We start from the raw sequence: 21,478 nt of genomic DNA, 5'->3' as shown, positions 1-21,478 counted from the left end.
AGATGGGGGAGTGTGCAGATGGTCCCCCGGGGCAGCTGAGCCGGCAGAGTTGTGGGTGCAGAGTGGGGGCTGCTGTTATAGAGGGGACGGAGGGGAGAGGCGGTGGGAATGAGACCTCCTGGCATTGCCCCCAGCTGCTCTTCTTTCCCTCCCACCAGACCTGTGCGAGCCCAGCAGGAGCTCAGCCTCTTCCTCCCATCTCTCCCACCCCATGGCAAGGGCTGCCAGCGCTGGCTCCTCGTTCATATTAGTTTCTGCCTACGCTGCTGAGAAGCCTCTGTTGGCAGTTTCCCCTGCAGAGCATTTCAGTTCTTTGCTTTCCAACTGTTTTTTTGTCTTTTTTGGGGGGTAACAAAGCCTTTAAAACAGGCAGAAGAGCTGGCTGTGATAGCATTTACTGCCTTATTTTGCTACAGGTCATGGCTTGCCTAGCCAAACTGCTGGGAAATTTCTGCTGACATTCCGGGCAGTGCCTCCTTCCTTCCTTCATTAAACTGATTTCCAATAAGCAGAGAAACACTGTTGTATGAAAAGCAGCTACTCCTCTGCGATGCCCTCACTCCTCTTGTATCCTCTAATTAAACCCAGTCCAGTTAGCCAAACAGCACTGCTAACTGGGCATGGTGGTGTTGCAATTAGGCTCGTTACGTGTTTAAAAAGAAAGCTTAGAGAGGAAAGGCAGGAAGGGCAGCAGTATCTTGGGTTTTCAGGCAGCAAAAGTCTGAGTCCTTGAGCATTCCTTGCTCGGAGAATGAGGCAAATTGTGCTGTACGAGCACTTGCAGTTAATTATTCTTCAGTTACGTCTCTTCCCAGTGAGCGCATTTTTTGCATTCAATTCTTGACATGAACATCAGGAGCTGTCAGACTGTGAGAAAGGCTGAATTTAGCACATTTTCCTTTCACTGGAAACATTGCCAATTGAAATCTGCCTAGTGGCTCCGTGTGACACCTCCTGGTTTGCCATATGGCTCCATCTCAGGGCCTGGAATTATCCTACAGCCTGGGGACAGGTGGAACTCAAATACTGAAGAAGTGCCCAGGATTCACTGCTCTGTTTTCTTTGATGCCATAATTTACTAGGTGTTACAAGCAAAAAATACTATCACAGTCCTCCCTCCCCCCATCCCTTACTCCCCGCCAAGCCCTACAAACTCCAGGAGCCTGAGCCTCCAGGAAAAAGGGACTGTTGATGTCCCTATAGGAAGGAGACAGCAGCATCCCTGTGTTCTCTGGTGGTGGGTCCAGCCTCTGGCTTTGGCTTTCAGACCACTGCCTGTGAGAACAGACCCTGCTGGGCAGGAAAGTGGTCCCATGTGCCTCATTCCCCCTTCATGCACAATATGGGTCCTTCCTCTCATTTCTGCAGGAGGCAGCATTTACCAAGAGCACAGCGTACTCCCAGTGGTGTAATCCGCTAATTTGCAGCTGGTGCCAACAGCTAATTTGCCTGTGGCCTGGGTGCATGGAGGAGGGAGGTGTGCTCTGGCAGTCTCTCCCATTTCACTACCCCCCTACAAAGTCAGTTTAAGGTATCTCAGCAGGACATGCGAACATCAGGTGCCAGCACCGTACTGCTCCTATGATGGGAAAAGGGAGGGAGAGGACAAGCAGCAGAACTGGGAAAAAATAGCCCTTGGGACCTGGGTTTGTTGGTTTGTGCTTCAGGTGGTGAGCTGGGGCAGGGCAGAGAAGAGAGAACCTCCAAGCAGCGGTTCAGTAGGAGCTACTGCCCCGCTTCTCCCCAGGCTTTGCCTCTGCAGCCAGCCCGGCTGTCCAAGGAGCATCGCCGTGTGGGCAGGAGAGCTGTGATGGTTTTCACACCCTCGGCAGCTTGCTCCCCTGGGTGACTGCCTGCTTCGCCTGTCCCTTGGGCTGGTGCTAATCCCACCAAATAGCCAAAGCAGAGCCTCGGCTGCTTCAGCAGCACCTGTCTCACAGCACTAATGGCCACAAAGGCCTTGGGCCACCTCATCTCGCAAAAGGAAGTATCATTTCCACCAAATACATTTGGGTCAATGAATACACAAAACCTCTGAGGTGCAGAAGAGGGTTGTGTGAAAGTACGGTTAAACCCAGCTTCCTTTGTGCTGCAAACACAGTCCCTCCCCAAGCCCTCCCAGCCCCGTGGCCAGGCCACTGGTGGCTTCACTGTGACAGGACACAACAGAGAAGGTCTACAAAGCCCTGTGCTTTGGAAGGAGCTTTTTGTTTGTGATCAGCACAAACTAATTTGCCTTTAAATGAAAAATGTCCTTTGTATTCCAAAAAATGTTGCCTTCTTGGGCAACACTGCAGATGTGCTGCCTGCAGATATGGTCTAGAGCCTCTGTACCTACAGAAGCATAAGTAGAAAAGTCTCTATTACACAGAAAAGTTGTCACTGGTTGAAATTGTCACAAGAAACCCGCCTTCATAGAGCTGTCACCTTTCAGGATTCGGATCAGTCACAAATGGAATATGCCCTGAATGTTTCTGAGCAGGTAGTGAGCTATACAAATACCATGGAGCGCTTGCTGGAGCATTACCCTTCCTAGTTACTATACAGCAATGATGAATTTCAAGTGGAGGTGAAAGGCTTTGTGATCTGGTTGCCAAACCTGTGAACCATCCGGTCCTGACTGTTCTCAGTCTAAATGGTGATTTTTCCCTTTCCTCTACAGACGTTCACAAACTACCTGAATGGGCTAATGCAGGTGATTGTAGTAACCGAACCATAAGTCATTTCCAGAAAATTGATGAGTTTATTCATCTTGCAGATTCAAGTGCCTGGAGATTAGTCTCCTTCAGCTCTCAGACCAGTTCCTGGTGGCAGTATCATGCAGGACACACTCTAATCAACTAGTGCAGGCCCAGACATCAACTGAAGAGTTAGCTCATGAGATAAAGTCACTGCAGTGTCTGGTTTCTGGACCTACTGAGCAATTATCAGTAGCACTAGGAAAAGGTAACCTAAGCATAATCCCATGCTTACTTTCTGGTTATTAGCCAACATGCCAATCAGAAATCCTTTGGATTTGTGTTGGAAAACTATCAATCACAAACTTCAAGAATTAAGTAGGGCATACTTTTTATTTTAAAGCACACAGCAAACTGAGACCCTGAAGGAACTTGCTCTTTGGGGTGTTGTCTAGGGACATTTCCTAAGAGTTGATATTTATTTTTGCACCAGGCATCTTCTATACCTCTGAAGCTGAGTTTACGTGCTGCTCATTAGGTGCTAACTTCATTACCTGCTCCTGGCAGGGAAGAAATTAAACAAGGCACATCCTCTTCAAACATTTATGGGGATGGGATTCCTACTCCAAAGGTTTTCCACTGGATTTTCCACTGACGTAGTGCTGGAGAGGTCAGTGGACCCCGACCAACTCTTGCCGTGCCTGCAGATGCAATTGCAGAAGATGAGAGGAGCAGAGTACTGAAGATGTCACTCAACTGGGCTTTCAGGAGAGCGAGGCAAGTCTGATCTGCAGCTTTTACTGTGACGCCGGGAAAGCAATTTAATTAACCACTGTCTTGATTTCCATCCTGATAGGGAAGCTAGCACTGCATTCCCGTGCAGATGGAAACATTTGTTCAGGGGGGCTTCACACTGATAGAACAAGGAGTAGGGGAGCTTGGGCTCTGTGTGATCTTTTCTGTGTTGCCCTGGCTCCTTCCCCTGCCCAGGCAGCCAGGCCCAAGCAGGGAGGCACAGCATGTACTGAACTCTCCTACAGAGATGCTGGATTCCATCCCAACATTGAAGATCTGATTCCTGTCATCGTGCAACCACATTTAGTCATCTTTTTCATTTATTTTTATTTTTTCAGTGGTGTGACAGGCTTGCCCTGCCAAGCTAAGAAAGCCCAGGGAAATATCTGCAGAGATGCAGAGGGGGTGAGTCATGCAGTGTCTGGGAGCTGATGGCAGAGACCCTTGTGTGGAAGGCTGTGGTTAAAGGAGGTGGGAGGGTTTCTTGCCGGCCACAGGACTAAGTGGGCAGGTGTAGATGAGTCAAGTGAAGGTTGCTGCAAAATAAGATCTCTGAAGGTGAAATCAGGGGGGTTACTGGTAACACTAGGGAGTTTTATGGGTCAGCTCGAAGCTTCAATTTCTTTTCTATACCCTCCTACTACTTCTTGACATCCATGCTGTTCCTGCCCTTCACTTTTTTTCTTCATTCACTTTTACTCTCTTCTTCCATTCTTCATCCTTTGTGTGCTTATACTAGCTAAATGCTTTAGCTCCCTTGTTTAACCAGCTGATGATAGTACTGTGAGTTTTCTTTCATAGGCTGTCTGATGGGAAAATAATGAGTTAAAAAAAATACCATTGTAGCGCCAGCCATATGGCAGCATAGTGGGTAGGGTACTGCCTTTCAAGGGAAGAGTGGGCATCCACCCCTTGCTCTGGTCCAGATGACCTGTACCATCTTCAGCGTGACATTTCACCTCTCTGCACCACGAGTCCCCATCTGTAACACGGGGTTAATCAAGCTGAGTTTCCTCATAGGGATATGAGGGCGAGGAAAGGAGTAGTTAACATGAGGAGGCACTCAACACAGCGATGGGGCTGGTTCATTCAGAGATAGGCTGAGACAGTCAGGAACTGCAGAGACCTGGAGCAAACCCAAAAGATGATTTTTTTTCAGGGTAAGACTTGTCCCTTTATTAACTGTTAGCATATCAGGACTCTAATTCATGCAGGGATCCCTCTTTTTTTCATAATGCAAGTAATAACTGAAAGTACTTCCTATTAATTGAGGGCAGTTTACTTGAAGAAGAGTTTTGTGAAAACAGGCCTATTTATAAACACAGAAGTAACATATTCAGCTTATTGTGCAGGTTGGTTCAAAACAGTTCGTAGAAACTGTTCTGATGAAAAACTCAGAGGTTGGCTGACATTATTATAAAAGCTGTCTGCTTTCTTTGGAAATGTTACGTTTTTGTTGAAAAAAAAACCCCGCTAAAAATATCACCCAAACTAAAAAGCTGCTCAATGGGAAAAATATGTCATAGTTGTTGGTAGGGACCTTAAAACTTTCATTTTACCTCTTTTCATGTGAGTTTCTGCATCACTCACCTTTGTGCTTTTGATAAATTACAGTCTCATGAAAATTGCATTCCAAATTTGTTCAATGAACACCAATTTTCACACCAGGAAAGCTAAGCATATTTGCAAGCAGCATCTCCCTGCCACTCACTGATGTCGCCGCATACATACATGTGGCTCCAAGACCAGTCACTAGGGTCTGTGATCAGATGGATTTGACGGGTGAATGGGGAGCTGAGGCATCTCCTCTACAGGGTTTAGCACATGGCAGGACAGCCTGCAGAGCCCACGCTGCCGGCATGACGAGGGAAGTGTCCAGGTTGTCCCCAGATGCAGATGCATCAGGGCGTCCATGCAGCTTTAAAATGGCTGAAGGGACTTCAGGTGTTACTGCCCTGTTCCTACTTGCCACCGTTCCCTGTCTGGGTGGGAGATCACAGGGCTGGTCCCGAGTCTGCTACTTTTGTGTTATGGTGCTGAGTGATGGGGCTTGAACTAAGTTGGAGGGTTTCCCCTGGAGAAAACCTGGGAGCACTCACTTGTTCCTTTTTTACCTGCAGACTGGTGGGAGCAGGATGCTCATCAGGTGGGCAGTGACAAGCAGCATCCAGCTGCTTCAGTCAGATGCTGAACTGTACAGTTATTCCACACAGGACAGAGCCTGTGCTTCCACCAACGCACCTTGTTTAAAGCAGTAAAACTTTTATTATGTGTCCAAGCCTCAGTTTTAACCAACTTATCATTTCATTTTATTTCTAAATTAAACTCTCAGGGAAGCCAGAAAGGGTTTTCCTGACCTTTCTGCATTCCCAGCTATTCCCACACACAGCTATTTCCATCTATGTGCCACAAGAAAAGTGTAGGGGCAAGTGCAATGTTGCTACTGGACACATCTAGGACTTGGCTGAGTCCAGCAGTACTGAAGACACCTGGACAAACTTCATCCAGAAACAGCCAGCACTCTGCGGCGCTCACGGGATGCTTTTAGAATACAGAATTCTGTGGGTTTTTTAAAAAAAGGTTGTACCAAGAAAAGAGAGCTTGTAAAAGACCTTAGAGGGATGGGGGATTCCATGCTATGGTCCTGTCAAAAGACTGGTCTGAGAAGAGATAGCCTCAAACCGAGAGATGCGCTGACGAAAATCAGGAGCATCACATCGCAGGTCTCGGCAAAGGCTAATTAACACCCATGACAGCTTACATCCTGTCTGCTGGTGGAAAGGAAACATGCCGTAGGCGTCCCGAGGCTGACATTCGTGCCTGACATTTCCCCTGTGCTGCCGCTGTTGGGGTGGGCAGCGCAGCCAGCAGCGGGCCAGCACGCAGACCTCTGGCAGCCCGGAGCAGGGAGAGCCGGCAGGCAGACACCCGGCTGGGACGGGGGGCTCAGGGGAGCAGTATTGCTCTGATGGGGGTCACAGGTTGACCTGGGGGGAATGACGCCCTCCCTGCTGATGCCACCCCCTAGTTAACCGCTGTCCCTTCCGCCTCAGCAGTTTTCTGCATGGCATTTGCTGCTGCATTCGAAGATCTTGGAAAGGTGTGTGCAGCCCATTAATAGGCAGGAGAACCCGTGCTCCCTAGCCTGCCAGGAGTGCTGGTAGCCCTGGTCATTGCTGGTGATGCCTCCAGGGCCTCCAGCCAGGACCTCCCCATGCTCAGCAGCAAGAGGCAGCCCACTGTTCTCCTGCCCTGGGCTCGCCGGGGCACCATGTCTTCTAGAAAACGGGGTGCTCTCAGGGACTTTCCCCATCACTGGCATGGGATCATCCCTGTCAGAAGGTGTTCAGGTGTTCCCAGCATGTCTCTGCCCAGGCCAAGTGTAGAAGAACCTTGCCAGCAGCTCCTTGGCACTGTCTGGAAACTGGCATGAGCTGGCCGTCCCCAGAGGGCAGCTTGGACGAGGCATCCCTGCTTGGCAGGGCGATAGCCTTGAACAGCAAGGACATGGGCTGCCCCGTGCCAAGTCTTCCCAGAGCCAGGCCCATGGAATGTGCCAGCATTGCCATGGCCTGTGTTTGGCATCTCCCCAGTCACTGGGTGAGGACACTATGAAGGACAATCCTCTGCCCTGAGCGCAGGGCGTGGGCAGGACCCAGCCATGGTGGGTTCACCCCTGGTCTCTTTAACTCCCTTCCCCACTCAGCAAACCCACTTTCCCCCTGTTCATTTCATAGATCAGACCTCAGTGTGAGATTCTCCAGTGCTATGAGAGCATTTGGGAGGCTCTATCCACAATAACAGCACCATCTGCCTTCTCTATCTGGGGCTGCCCTGTGCAGCACCTCAGCCCTTGAGAGGGTTTCACAGCATGCTCCTTGAGCAACCTTGGCATGTGGCTAACTTTGGGGCACACAGGACAACCCCAGCTTCCCCACAGATACTGAAGACTTTCACCTTGGCCGCCCACAGCGCTCTCCCCTGAAGGGGTAGAAGGTTTCTTACTGAGCACGAAGGCAAAGACGTTTCCTCTCAGAAGAGATACCACAGGAACTTTGCATCTTTCCTCTGCGTGCAAAGCACTGGCAGATGCTGCTTTCCATGGCAGCTGCTGCTTTCCATGGCAGCCAGGCACCCTGTCCTGTCCTGCCCTGCCAGCTCTCCTGGTGGTGGCTCCCATCACCTCGGCCAGCCCTTAGAGAAAAGATCAGGGGAAGGTGCTGGAGGTTGGGCAGAAGAAGACCTGTGGGAAAGAAACCAGGCAGAAGGAGTGGGAGCAAGCGAGAAAGCATCTCCCCTCCTCAGCCTGGCAGGAGGTCCCCAGCCCTGTGCTCACGATGGGTTGTCACCATGGCTGGGTGAGCAGGGGTTCTGCTAACAACACCCCAGAAAATGCCTGTCTGGCCCAGGGAGGAGCATTTCAAAACTACAAATCGTGCCTGGGAAAGCACCAGGGAGAAGAAGGGAAAGAGCACACGTCTCCATCCTGGCGCTGCCCCAGGAGTTCCCTATGAGGCCACTCAGTTCAGGCAGGGAAGTGCAAATTCCAGGTGAGGGAATCTGAGGTGAAGACGGGATGGATGATTTGTCTTTTGCCCTAGTTGGGGGGTGCCTGTACCCCAAGCCTCGGTTGTGCGGACCCTTATGCAGGTGGTAGTCACGTTGCCAGCCCAAGTTCAGTGGGGAGCAGCAGCCCCTTCGGAGACCCAGACCCACACCCAGCCACCCTCCTTCATTTTGGTGTCTCCTTGGCTCCATGTCTGCTGGGTCAAGTAATCACAAACACAGAAGTCTCTTTTTCTAAAGCATCTTGAGAGCCCGAATCACTTTTGCACTTGCGATTTAGTGGTGGCAGCCTATAGGCCTTTTGGGGAGGATGTCCCTGGCCCTCTCCACCATACTCCCGTTCCCTGGGTCCATCTAGCCCTGCTTTGGGTATGTGTTTCTTTGTTCTTCATCACCCTCTCCCATGGAGCCTCTTTTCCCACCCTTGCCCCTCATCACTCTGTTGTGTTCAGGAGACACCCTGCTGGTTCCTGGTCTGCAGGGCCCTCCCCAGCCCTGGGTGAGCCCCAGGGACAACTGGAAAAGCAAATCTGTGCACCTGCTGGCAGTGGTCTTGAAGTGGTCTTGTGAGCTCCTCTGACCTGCAGCACTGGGAGAACATTGCTAATCTGCATGGGCCCACTTCAGCGCCCAGAGCTGACCCTGGTGGGACTCCAAGCTAAAGCCAGAGCGAAGCTGGGCTAAATGTTTCAGGCTTAGGAAAGTTTGGCATTTTCCTTTTCCACCTGATTTTCAGTCATTGCGTGTTGTACTGCTGATTACCTCCATGCCCACAGGAAACTCCCTTCGTCCTCCTCCTCAGCATCCTCCCAGGGAGGAACACTGAGATCTATGGGTGAATGAAAAGCAGCAAAGAGCTGGGTTCCATTACTACCCCAATGTGCGTGTACTTGGCATGTACTTGTGCAGCCCACTTGTGCCAGTGTTGACGGGCACCTTTGAGAGGAGGAGAAACGACAGGTGGAGGGCTGCAGGGCCCTCCCAATGCTATGGTAAGCCCCAGGGCTGAGCTGAGCCGAGCCAAGTAACTCTCATCCTCCCCATGCTCATATGGGCGTGGGGCAGTGCCCGTTCCCTGACAGAGAGCCTTCAGGGCTCACTGAAGCTAGAAGATCCAGGCAAGTCTCACCTCAGCAGGGTGAGACACCTCCAGGCTTGTTTGGAGGTCAGCTTCAAATGGTGCCATGGTGTCAGCCTGTACAGGCTATTTCAGCCACCAGCATGAATGGAACCAGAGGGTTTTTCCACCCATTCCCCATCTGTGGTCTCACATTTGGCAGGCTTTTAAGCCCAGTCACTCAGTTATCCAGTGCCTCCACTGCCAGGCAATTTCCTGCTAGCCAAGCCCAGGAGTTCTTAGCACCTACAGTCAGCCAAGTACAGGTGCCTGGAGCCTCACATGGCTGTGAGGGACCCCAGAAGGTCTCTGTCCTTAAGAAAACCAAGGTTAAAATGGGTAAACACGATCACACAGCTCTTACTGCATGACACCTACTACTCCTACTCTTTCTCCCATCCACACATCACTTCCCACAAACAGCACCTTTTACTTCAGTCTCCACAAAGCTGGTTAATAGTTAAATGTCAAGCGAAGCAGCAAAACCTTCGCAATTCTGAGCCCCCTGGTGCCACGCAGCCGGCACAGCGAGGGGGGGCTCGGGAGGAAGCAACACGTACCCTGTACGTGGGTGTGATCCTCTCGTTGCACGAGAGGAGGGTGTTACTGGAGTATCGCTGGTGTTTCTCATTCCACACGTGATCCTGTCACCTGCTCTGCAGAGGAAAAGGCGTGCGGCGAGTCGCGAGCGAGACGGGGAACAACCAGATGAAGCTGCAGTTGTCTGACGTAGGAGAACCTTCATAGCTCCTGAAGGCGTGCTTCGCACCATATCGCCCTGACTGCTCTCTTTGAAGTCCCTGAAGATTTGTGTGTCACCTGTCACGGGAACCAGGTGTAAATGAGGTGGAAAATCCAGCTGTGCTTCTTAACTCTCCATGAGAGAGGGCAGACTGGGAGGTGCAGGATCCAAGTCGGTCTCAGCCTGGTTCACTGGAGGATTCTGCGGCCACAGATGGACCCGTAGTTTGACAGAAGCAAATGTCATTACTGCCCCTCCAGGGCAAGTGCGAGTGTCGATAGGCCACCCAAGCCAACACAGGACACTGGTGTACTGCAGATTGGCCTGTGCATTAGGGTTTTATATGAAGGCACAGCCCAGCTTCTGGTCCTGTCACATCCTCAGACACCAACCTTGTCTCCTCTCTTGTCCCGGGCAGCAGTCGCATCCCACTGCCCACTGCTGGGAAGCTAAGTGGCAGGCTCCTAGCCTCTGATTACCTCTTTTAAAAGAAGTCAGACATTGAAGCAACGAGGGATGGGGCACAGTCACAGTGGTTCTTCTGCTCCACAGGTATTGGTGGATTAATGAGGGGAGACCTGGGCACAGAAATTAGCCCCGTAAAGCTGCAGCCTGAGGCAATGCTGCTGGTTTTGCATAGGAAAGAAACGGCAGCCACCGAGATTTCAAATATCCACTGAAAAGCAGGGACCTGAGGAGCTCCCACTGGAGGATAAAGTACCTCCTTGGTGCTTCCTGCACAATGCTTGTCCCTCAGCGGATGTGCTATTTCATTGTAAATCAGTTTCAGCCGTAAAAGCAAAACGCCATTTGCTTTAATGTCAAAATCAAGTCCCACTGAGTGTCCCACTGCTGGACAGGAAAAGGAAATTTAGCCAAACTCATTGCATCTGTTTCTTACTGAACAACATAATCAATACAAATAATATAAATACTGTCAGTTACTGTTTTTCTAAGCCTCTTGTATCCAGCCTGACCCCACAAAAATCATCGAGGAAGATGCCTTATCCCTGTCCTCACTGTGTATCAACTGTATGCAAACCCTTTGCTTCTTAGAAATTCTCTTGATCAAAATGACTTGTCTCCTCTGTGAGTTGATCTCTACAAATCCGTATACAGGAAATTTATTAAGGTTCTGCCTGGGTATGAGTTTGGGTCTCCTTGAGACTTTCAGCTGTTTTTTAACAAGACAACCATTTGTAAGGAAGCTTTTATATACTCAAAGCTTGACGTGACCTTTGGGTATATCAAAACCAATTAGCAGAAGTAAGGACATTAATTTTACCTCACAGAAGTGTTTGAAACACTGGAATTGAAGGACTGTCGACACACCAGTGTCTGTATTTTTTAAAGGGGTTGGAAGTTTAATGAAACTGCAGAAAGATCCCATAAAAACTGCTGCAGGGTTTGAGAAAGCTCTGCAGTGCAAATCTGAAGGCTGTCAGCCCAGATAGATTACTACAAGGAGGATTAGGAGATGACTCGGGGCATGTGTGTGGATTCATTCATGTAGAGGAAACAGCTGCCACAAGGAACTCTTGAAAGTAGCAGAATTGGTAGCTCTACAAGCTGGGAAAAATAACGTGGAAATAAACACACTGTTAATAAGAAATTGTGAAAGTTTGAACCACAGGGAAAAAAAAAAATCAAGGTAAATTGCAGTGTTTCTGTTGAGATCTCCGGGTCGAAAGGAAGAGCTTTTGGGGGGGGCTGTATGTGTTAACTAAAAGCAAAGTATTTTAGTCAGACACACATTGCTGGCTGGGCTCACTCCAAGACTAATCAACTGAAATTCCAGTGTGGACACGCAGCCGGACTAGATGATTTCGTGGACTCTTTCCTGGCTTGGAGTAGTGGATGAATCTATGTGTCCATGTTACCTGTTTTCAAAAAAGAAAAAAATCTCTCTTCTACTTGATCTTCCCTCATCCTGCAGTCCTCACCTGAGCACAGTTTCCATCAGCTTCATCAAAGTGTTGTTCACATAATCCTGTGAGGCCACGGCCAGATCTCACTCTTGGTCCTTCTCCTGGCTCAGATCATCATCAGATGACTCTGATGTGCCACTTTCACCGCTTCATTGCAAAGTAAGGGCTCAATTGCAAGATATGAAAAGAATAACCATCTAAAAGAGATCAAACACATCCAGAGGCATCTCAAGAAACAACTCCTCGCTTTCCCGGGCAAGCAGCAACATTTAACTACAGCCAGCCACGCTTTGCTCTTACCCACAGTTGTAAAGTTGGCCCCATGGTGGCCCTGGATCGCAGCCTCCCAGAAACCCAGCGATGAGCATCCATCTCCCCTTGGCTAACAGCAGTAACCCTGCTTCTACACAAGAAATGTGTACACTGATTATGTCTCACAAATATCAAGTCAAGAGGATTTTCTTACTTCTTAAACTTCTCTCTTCTTTTTTTTTGTATATCTCTAAAAATAATCCCTGAAACCCCCCTACCTTAAGTGGTTTTTTTGAAAAATAACAAAAAAACCCAAGAAATTCTCCAGTCAGTTATAAACAGATGATGGGAAAATCCTGCACTTGACTAATTGCAATACTGCGGCCGGGCTTTGTCTTCGGGGATTTCTCAAAGTTCAACTTCTGTATGAGTGAGCTAAGAGCCAAACCGAAAGCGAAAATCTGGGCTCTGCTTAGAGCCCTGCTGAGCCAACCACAGGTAAAGCGGGTAAATCTCCGACTTCACTTTTACTGACCTACACCAAACAAAACAAACAGGTCTTCTTGGTGCTGGCTTGAAGAAGAAATTGGAAAGGAACTCAATTTCTTAAGAACAGCCGCTCAAAATCTATTTTTGGAAGGCTGCTGGGGGACTTCCTTGCTGAAAGTGGAAGAAGCACAAGAAGTTTACTCACATTTCAAATAGTTGGTTTTCAGCTGAGGAAATCTTCCTTTTTTCAGTGAAAGCATTTTATATTCAGTTAAACTTCTCCTGATGCAGAAGTCATTTGCAAAGCAGTTTCAATCTTCTCTTCATTTTGCAAAGAGATTAATTTCACCTATTTTCCCTTAGCATTTTTACCACTTTGACCCTGATGGGGGCTCACCATGGAGCTGGCTGGGGGAAGCAGCCTCAGCTGCCCCATCAGCTCCCTGCTCACTAACCCAGACCCTGCACACGGGCACGTCACTGCCCCCATCCTCACCCCAGGGAAATCCACCCACATCCTGACTTCAGAGAGCCTACTCACGGCAGACCTCTCCAAGCTATTATGTTTAGGTTATAAAATTATTTCCGGGGAAAGTGGTAACAGGTTCTTTGTTTGAAAAGGATTACCAGATCCCTTCAAACTGGTAGCCTTCTCCTCGCACGGACCACAGGTACCTGCTGTGTCCGGGCTATAACCTGCTTGGGCAGGAACCTGGTCCCTCTTGCCCTGGTGGGGCAAACCTATGGCGCTCTGGTTTGGTTGAGCCCCAGGCACTGTGCTTTAATAAGCAAGGTTAATAATAATCATGCTAATGTCTAGATGATCAACAACATCAGAGTCAATCAAGCGTGCCCACCCCCAAACTCCAAACCCAGCCTCTCTTTATATATATATAACATACCGACACAGTGACCTTTCCTTATCAAAACAGTCAATTGACTGTTTATCTAGCACTTAAGCATTCATCACTGGTTTTCATATCAGCCATCTGATGTTTCCTCATTTATATATGAAAGGCACAAGCTTTCACTTCAGGAGAGTGACTTGCACAAAGCCTGTGCTCATCTTGAGGAAGTCGTCGATATCCACTGCTCTTCCACACCAGTGTTCACAACCAGCAGCTCTCCTCCTCCTCCGGCTCCACTTTTCTAGTTGGACTTCTCCATTCAGATCCTGGTAATACAGTCTCTGCTTCAGATGCTGTCTAATGTACTGTGAGTACTGTGTCCAGCTTTGGAGTCCTCAACAGAGGAAGGACGTGCATCTGTTGGAACGGGTCCAGCAGAGGGTCACAAAGATGATCAGAGGGATGGAGCACCTCTCCTATGAAGACAGACTGAGAGAGCTGGAGTTGTTCAGCCTGGAGAAGAGAAGGCTCCGGGGAGACCTTGTAGCAGCCTTCCAATATCTGAAGGGAGCCTACAGGAGAGATGGGGAGGGACTCTGTCAGGAAGTGTAGTGACAGGACAAGGGGTAACGGTTTTAAATTGGAAGAGGGGAGATTTAGATTAGATACCAGAAAGAAATTCTTTCCTGTGAGGGTGGTGAGACACTGGAACAGGTTGCCCAGAGAAGTTGTGGATGCCCCATCCCTGGAGGTGTTCAAGGCCAGGCTGGATGGGGCTCTGAGCAACCTGGTCTAGTGGGAGGTGTCCCTGCCCATGGCAGGAGGCTTGGAACTTGATGATCTTTAAGGTCCCTTCCAACCTGAACCATTCTAATGAGCAGATCCTTCAAAACAAATGGAGGTGAGAGAGCCAGCAGCTCACTTATTTTAAAGAAACTTCAAAATGTAATCATTCCAGAGGATACTAAAGGCAGAAGGGGAGTTTCCCTGGACAGGCTTGGTCTGAGGGGGACTGCACAGCTACAGGGGGAGTCCATGACACAACCTTTAAATACATTTAATCTTCTTCTCAGACCGTAAATGTTCCTCTGGACTCTTTGCTGGATAAAGCGCACATTTCAGGGCCCCAGCTCTAGTTTTTTGCTAGAGGTCTTGCAGCTGGAGGAAAATGACGGAGGCTGGGCACTCAGAGGGGAGCTTTGCTTCTTAAGCCCTTTATCCTCACAAAAATGCATCAGGAGTCAAATCGATTGTGTAGGCCATTATTCAGAAAATGCTGAGCTCTGAACAGGTGCCAGCTGGACCTGTTGCAATACAGTATGTAAACAGAGCCTGGCTAGCGACTTTTAGCAAAGTATTTGCCCAGTGGACCACGACAGCTCTTTTGTAGCAATAGAAGGAAAGGTTTCCTGAACCCTAGCAGACACAGAATGGGTTTTGAAGTATGATGATGCCTGCTATCTGATGTTTGGCTTTCAGTTGGGTTTGGGGGTTGTTTTTCCCCCCTGCAGCTGCTCTGTATGCATGCACTCCAACTCTGTGTGGCTCATACATTTAGTAAAAATGATCACATCCTCCTTCTGTGCCCCATCCAGGCCATTATGCCATGTATTTGGGAACGCAGCACAAATCAGACTCATTTTCCTTTTCCTAGCAGCACTGGAGGAAAGAACTCTGTGCTTCAGGGCCCAAAGAATTTGCTTTTCTCCTTAGAAAGCCCCTCTCCTCAGGTGAAATTATCAGCCCTAAGCTCTAAATCCTCGGAGGGGGGGGAGGGGAGAAAAAAATACCAGCTTTTCTGAAAGAGTCTCTGCCACAATCTTAAACCACAAACACCCCTGGCCAGCTTTTCTCTTCACACAGGCAAAACATCCAGCCTGCCCACAGGTCAGTCAGCCTACCACACTTCATTGACTTTTCGCTTTCCTCCTACATTCAGACAAGTTGGTGCTTCTTCATAAAGCCCACACTTCTTGAATTACTCAGCGGTGGGGAACTTAATTTATCAGTCTGAAGGTCTGGTAAATAACAGAGGCTACACCTCCTGATTCAGCCTCAACTGCAGCATTTGCCTTAGTAATGGACACAGCGCATCTTGTGTTTCCCATCAACGCTATTCATTTCTGCTGAGAAGTGACTTATCAGAGAGCGAGCTGACTGAAAAAGAACAGAAAGATCTAAATGTATTCCTGCCTAATTTCTTCTCACAGTCAGTTCAGATGTAGTTTTTCACTTCCATTGTTTAGGGTAATTAAAAAACTTTCAGTTATTGTATTAGATACACTTCCCATCAGAAAGTCCCCTAGATGATACCTATAACCAGAATTCTTAAAACTGATTTGCAATGTCACTTTTGCAATACTGTGATATGGGTTTGGGCTCTTTTTTTTTTTTCTGCTGAGAAGCAGAAGGAAGACCAACAGTCTTTTCTGGTTCTTTGAGGTGTTTTTTTTTACTTTGGGGATGTTGTGTTTTCCTTTTTTTTTTTTTTCCTGGTAGAGCTACTGGCAATTGTAAATATTGTCTTTGTTTTTCTTGGCCTCTTCTTTGGTGACAGAGGAAGGTGAATGGGAATTCAGCTGACACTTAAAGGAGAAGAAAGGCTGTACCTTTAATGGAAATGGTTTCATCTATTGTATTTAGCAGACAGCATTGTAAAAGTATAATTTTAAGGAGGAAAAAAAAGAGTAATTTAACCCATAATTTTGAGTACAAGCCTATTCAAGCATTTTTTGTCATGCTTATGTTGCATGAAAGGACTAAAGCAATAGCAGAACACATGAATTCTCTTTGATAGTCATTCTTAAACATGACTGTATGCTGCTTTACACACAACCAAGATAAGGGTCTCTCTGGATATGACTGAGAGAACTGACTGATGCGAAAAGCATAGGCTCTGGCAGAGAGGAAGGCTCTTCTCCCTTCAAGGACAGCAAGCTCAGAGTCCCCCACTGCCAAGACTTAATGTAAAAGGGCAGCATATGTGTCACAGCTTGCATGGATCGCACAAACATTTGTTAATTGATTCTATTTTGGAAGGTAGGAGATGCCCCATAAGGATACTCTGGGTCCTTACCAGCAATCTTTCCTTTGAACACTGTGCTCTTCTGCCTACAGGGACAGAAGCTCATGTACTGGTAAAATGGAAATCATTACCAGTGTATCATCATTCCTACTTTTTTTTAGGGAACCAGTTTCTAATGGAATAAGAACCTAAATCAGCCTTCTCCTATACTCTTTTGTCAGAAATAACTAAAATTAATAGACTAGGGACTTGGAAGAAAAAGCTTCTTATAAAAGCATGAGAATTGTATCTATTTCTGAACCAAGTAGCATCATTTACCATTAGAGATAGAAACCTGAATTAGGTGGCTTGCAAGCCTGATCCGACCTGCTAATTCCTACATTTCTATGTTTTATGTACACCATTTTTTCCCCAATGAGATGGCTTAAGCTGAAAGTTCAGCTGTGTTCAAGGCTTCCATGAGCTGCTGAATACTTAGATACAGAAGTTAGCTGTGGTCACCTGTAGGGGCTTCCCACCACCACACGTCTTCACAGATCTTGGTTTCAATTGCAACTACAAGCAGAAGTTCCAGAATAGCACAAGAAAGGATGTTTCCCAAATTATTTCTGAAATCAGGAAGTAGAAGAAAGCTGGCAAAACCTCCAGAGCTACTACAAATGCTACCCTCATTCACAAGGGGTGCCATTGTCATTGAGTGCTTCTGCCACTCAGATTACTGGGCTTCCCCATCCTTGAGCATGTTTTAAATGTAATGTAAAGGGACTATACTTGGCTGTTCAGAGAACCACAAACCCTCAGGATCAGCCCACATTGCAGAAGCCCTCATGTTGTTTGAACACGTGGTATGGTGATCTGCTCTGTAGATACTTCAGCACAATCAGCATGGAGAAAGGTCAAGGTAGGCCCCTTAAATGGGTGCTTTATGGCCCAGAACTATTATGGATATGAATTATAAATGCAGTCTGCAGATCTGCCTTGGATGTCTGCATTTTTTTTCCCAAGTAAAAATGACAGAATCATGTAGACAAACAAATGCTGCCTATCTGTGTATATGTATGTCTGTATGCACTATGTGGGACTCTCTGTGTTCTTAGTGGGACTGATCCTGTTGTCTTTTCTTTACACAATCCACTTTTATAAGGAGACAAGGATAATAATGTCAAGATAGCTCTGAGCCTCTGGCCAGCCTCCCCAAATTTCATATTATTTTTTTGTTCAATTTGGAATTACTAGATGGAATAAAAATAGCTTGCTTTGTGAAATATGGTCACCCACTCCAAAATCAGAATCCTGCTTTATCACTAGCAGCTCAGACAGTAGCCAGGAGGCTGTTTCTTACAGTGGCTGTGTACCCACTGTCATCTGATAGCCTTGGAAGACTGTCACAAGTCTGGGAGCACCATCTGCATGGATTTCATCTCCTTCCCAGCACAAAGTGCACAGGCTGAGGGCAGGTGGTGTCTGGAGAACCAGTTAGAGTTCCTTGACACTCCTCCTGGCCCTGTGATGTGGGATTTGGCTGCAGCAGCTTCCAGGCTAGAAAATACTTGCAAAAGTCACTTAGGCCTGTTAAGTTTCATATGCTGGAAAGAAGATTTGTTTGGCTGATTTCAACTCTGCCTCCAAGGGTGTCTCTCTCACGAAACCCTCTGCTAAGATGCCTCATACAGCAGAGACAAGAAGCTTGGAGAGGTCTGTGAGCTGACTAGCAGTGGTCCCAGGGACCAGATAGGATTTGAGGAGACCTGGAGAAGAATGTGGCCACCTTGGGCATGTCATTGTCTCGCTTTGCAAAGTCTGTCTTCATCTCTCTTTTGTCCTGGAGCTGGGAAGAATGGGAGAGGTGCTACTGTGCTAACCTTGCAACCAATCAAGACTGTCATCTCAGGAGGGCCGAGGTAACTCAGGAACATGGCAGGACAGAGAAAGTGCCCCAATGACTTGAACTGATAAATGCAAATAGTGTTCAGTATATCTGTAATGCAGCTCGCATGAGTGTCAGCAGGATGTTGCAGAAAAGAGGAGTTATTTGTATTTGGGCTGATGGATACAGATGTTCAAAAGTTCTTGTGTGTGTTCTGGTTTCTGAAGGTCTGCAAAGGCTTGAAATCATCTGTGAAAGGCTAAAACCCCCAAGAGAAAAAGCTTGAAGTCACCTGAAGCTGGTGTTGACAAATAATAGTTTCTCAGAGCTCCAAGAGAAGAGATTTTGCCTCAGTTTGGGCTGACTGGATGCTAGTTCTCTGAGTAACCAGATAACCTGAAAATCTACCTCTGCCTTTTTCAAATATACGGTGATTTCTAATCACTGAGTAGTCAGTCAGCTGCTGTGAGGATGGCACAAGCGATGGTCATCTCAGCACTGGGAGAAGACCACTAGGGGCAACGATGACCAGCATGTCCCAGCAAACGGAGAATTCTGGTGATGGGAATGAGCAATTCAGCAAGTTTCCCAAACAGCAAAAGGCACGTAGTTGCTTTCAGAAGAATAAAACAAGCCAAATTAAGTCACTCCACTTGCAACAAAATGAAGAGCTCATTTAAAAGAAACCGGGCCTATCCGAGTTGTAGGAAACTCTCATGCTTGCACAACAAGCCACTAGGTGCTGAGGCGAGACACTGACCAGCTGCCACGGATCGTATGATGCTGTTGGTCACATGAACCGGCTTTACAGAGCAAATCTCTCTGATGTGCCTTTTAGACAGTTACTCAGCAGATCAGCTGCCGTGGCTCTTGCAAAATTTCTTCCCCATTTTGTAGTGTTATATGCTCGTAAACCCTTGTTCTCAAGAGTCCTTAGCAGGGTTAAAGACAGAGATGGGTAAAGGCCCCCACCCAGTCTCTGTGAGGTGACAGTGGGCAAACTTTTGCCTTTGCATACTCCAGTGTAGATAGTTGCAAGTCTAAAAATGATTATATCTGGTCAGATTAAAGGGACTGGTTTTTCCCTGCTTGTTTGCTTAGTTCAGCACAAGGAAGCAGACCCCGCTTCTAGTTTATCAGCCTCCCACATGCAAACAAAAAGGGTAACACCTCAGAACCTGCCGGTTTCTCTCTGAGGAGGAGGAGTGCGTGAAGAAATGTCACCAGCAATTGCTTTCTGAATGCACAGTGGGCTGGAACATCCTCTCACTGGCAATTGCGCAGCCTTCGGAGGAGCTCCTTGAGGACATCTGCCATCACAACTGCGGATCTGCCTCTGCTCTCATTCCTTTTTTTGCCTTTCTGCCTTCTGCTTAGTCAAACTGGAGGCGTAAGCCCAACTGCTGTCTGGGCCTGGGAGCATTTTGCACTCACTGTGCCCTGGGCAAAGCAGTGGAGAACCCAGCCTGGAGCATCCTCGTTAGCATGACGGGAGCCTAAAGCTGCTATTACAAAACTGTCAGGAAAAACCCAATATGGGAGTCTCAGGCTTCCTTTGTCGTAAGGGAGGGATGAGGGTGGTACAGACCGATGCTGCTGAAGGAAACCTGGGCGAGTAAATGAGATGCACCTCACGGTGTTAAAGAGCAGAGTGAGAGCTACTGCTGGGGAGAACAGGTTAAGAGCAAGGTGCTGCTGTTGTTATGTGAGCAGTACAGGTGGAAGGAAAATGGTGGTGTTATCTCCCAAGAGCTGCACAAGGAGAATGTCTGTCTTTATCAGGAACTGAAAAGAGCACTTTTCTATAGAGGAGAGCAAGAAGAAGTTTTCATTCCATCTCAGTTTATTTCTTCATCTGGAAAATAGGCTCCCTCCAGCTTTCCTCTTGGACAGAAGGAAGCTTGTTGTGTATGCTTCTCTGTATGTACTACGTGTTTACCACACGTGTATGGTGTTGTGGGAAATACTGAACATCTGAGCCTGTGGTTTAAACCCCTCTATAGTCAATGGGCAGAAAGAGGCAGTTGCAGCTGCAGAAACCCTCTGAGCTGACTTAGGTTCCTGCCGTAGGACAGGATCCCTCCCCATGTAGACATGCCTTGTCCTCCCTCTGGACTATGGAGAGAGTCTAGATGACTAGCTCGGATGTAGATGTGTCAGTTTAGACAGATAAAATAGCCAGTGAGTGTTATGCTCACTACCTTTCGCAGTGCTGGGGACACCTCATCAGTTCCTCGTGATGCCCCCTTGGACTGGCTGTCCAACGGACACTTTACTCATCCCATGAAAATTTTCTCAGTCTTAAAAATTTTCAGAAGAAAATTTTGTTCAAATTGCACTGAACTCCAGTTTCCCAAGGTATTTCCCAAGCAACTGGAAGGGAAGATTAAAGAGCTGCACCGACATAAACAGCAGTGGGAAAATCAGGTGAGACAGACACTTAATGTCAGTCACAGACTGACAATAATTGGCCCAATGTTGGGCCACTTTCCTGTCTTTTGTTGCAAACTAGTGAAACGAAAGTTAAGTTCAGTGGGTGGATTTTAATTGCAACATCGTTCTCTCTGATGTCAGTTTATGGATATGTTGAGCCTCTAAGAAAAACAGCTCCGTAAACTGCAGAAGTAACTCTCTTTCGGTCCCTCTTGCAAAACATATTCCAGGAAATCATGAGGGAAATAGTATGTATGGTGAGCCATTTCCAGGAAAAAAGCCTCAGGCTGGATGGGCCAAAGACAAGAGAAACTGAACAGTGTGGAGGGGAAACATAATCACAGAAAACTGTGTCGCAGCTGCATATCTCAATGCAGAAATTAAAATGTGCTAGAAAACATCACATGGGTTGCGATGAGATGTATTCAAAAATTTTGAAATAAGAAAGATAAGAATATTACTTACATTTATCTTAAGCCCAGTCCTTATGCCTTCATTTCAAATGCAGAATGAGACAGGGATCTTATGAAAATAACATCTATGTAGTCATACAACCAGGGACATCATGAGAGCATGCAGAGTCAAGGCAGGTAACACAGGTTTGCCCCTGCAACCATGAAGTGGACACTTCCCAGTCACTTCCCAGTTTGAGTCGGCAATTGAGTTCCCTTTCTTTCTTCAATGTAATTTTCCAGCTCTTTATTAAAGGGAAACCAGAAACGCTTTTATTGCTTTGTT

General features: G+C 47.5%; 1 protein-coding gene across 1 annotated transcript in view; it reads left to right on the top strand.

The window, feature by feature from the left end:
• The window catches only part of TAGAP (T cell activation RhoGTPase activating protein), a 54,061-nt gene that overhangs the window by 9,918 nt on the left and 22,665 nt on the right, over positions 1 to 21,478 (top strand). The window lies entirely within an intron of this gene.

The sequence above is a fragment of the Numenius arquata genome, chromosome 2, assembly GCF_964106895.1.
Source record: "Numenius arquata chromosome 2, bNumArq3.hap1.1, whole genome shotgun sequence".
In the NCBI taxonomy this organism is placed as follows: Eukaryota; Metazoa; Chordata; class Aves; order Charadriiformes; family Scolopacidae; genus Numenius; species Numenius arquata.
The sequence above is the reverse complement of the archived record's forward strand: the minus strand, read 5'-3'. Positions and strand labels throughout refer to the sequence as shown.